We start from the raw sequence: 958 nt of genomic DNA, 5'->3' as shown, positions 1-958 counted from the left end.
TCCTTCCCTTTTCAATTCCAGTAGAAATAACTCCCACCAATAATTCCCTTCCATCATCCTTTTCCTCCTTTTCGTTTGCTTTCTAGCTCTGTTTTTATTCCAAAGGGTGTGTTTGGTTCGCATATGAAAATCGGAATCGATATGGGTATCAAATACTTGGTAAGGCTAATGAATTTTGGTAAAAGTATTTTGCATGTTTGCTAGTAGAATGGAGTGAGAATGATTATTAATAATTGAGAAGAAATGAGAAAGGGAAGTCAAACCCTTATTTAAAAAGGGTATGAGTTTTTCAATTAATGAGGTATTCTAAATCCATAGTAGTATTCTAAAACCTATCAACTAAACAGTAACAATCACTTTGATACTCCTATCTTATACCAAAATCCGTTAACCAAACACACCCTAAGTCTCACATGTAATAGAGTCAGTTGTAATTAGAAAAAAAAAAAAAAAGTCTCACATGTCACATGGCCTCAAAAAATATACTAGTAAGTCCAAACTAAAAATATATTTCTATATTAAAATAAAATAAAATAATTTCACTTTTAATCTTTTTCAATTGAAATTAAAAATATTAAAAAATAAAATAAAATAATACCTTTAATATTAAAATGTTAAATTAAGTAGAAGATTTCAGTTCTATCTACTTAGGCTCTGTTTGGCAGAGCTTATTTAGGAGCTTATAGCTTATTTTAAGCTACTAATAAGCTATAAGCTCTGTTTGGTAATGTTCCTAAAATAAGTTAGTAGCTTAAAATAGGAGCTTATTTTTGAACGCTACCTAAGATAGCGTTTCAAAATAAGCTATTAGCTTCCTAACATTTTTTCCATCTTTAACCTTATTATTTTAAAGAAATGACATCATTTACCCTTCCCAATTAAAACCCTTTTCTATTCTTATTTATTCGCAATTTTCACGCTAATCGCTTCATCTTCATTCACTCTCCGCAGAAGCATC

This window comes from Ipomoea triloba, chromosome 2 (genome assembly GCF_003576645.1).
Source record: "Ipomoea triloba cultivar NCNSP0323 chromosome 2, ASM357664v1".
Classification (NCBI taxonomy): Eukaryota; Viridiplantae; Streptophyta; class Magnoliopsida; order Solanales; family Convolvulaceae; genus Ipomoea; species Ipomoea triloba.
Note: the sequence above shows the minus strand (reverse complement) of the source record.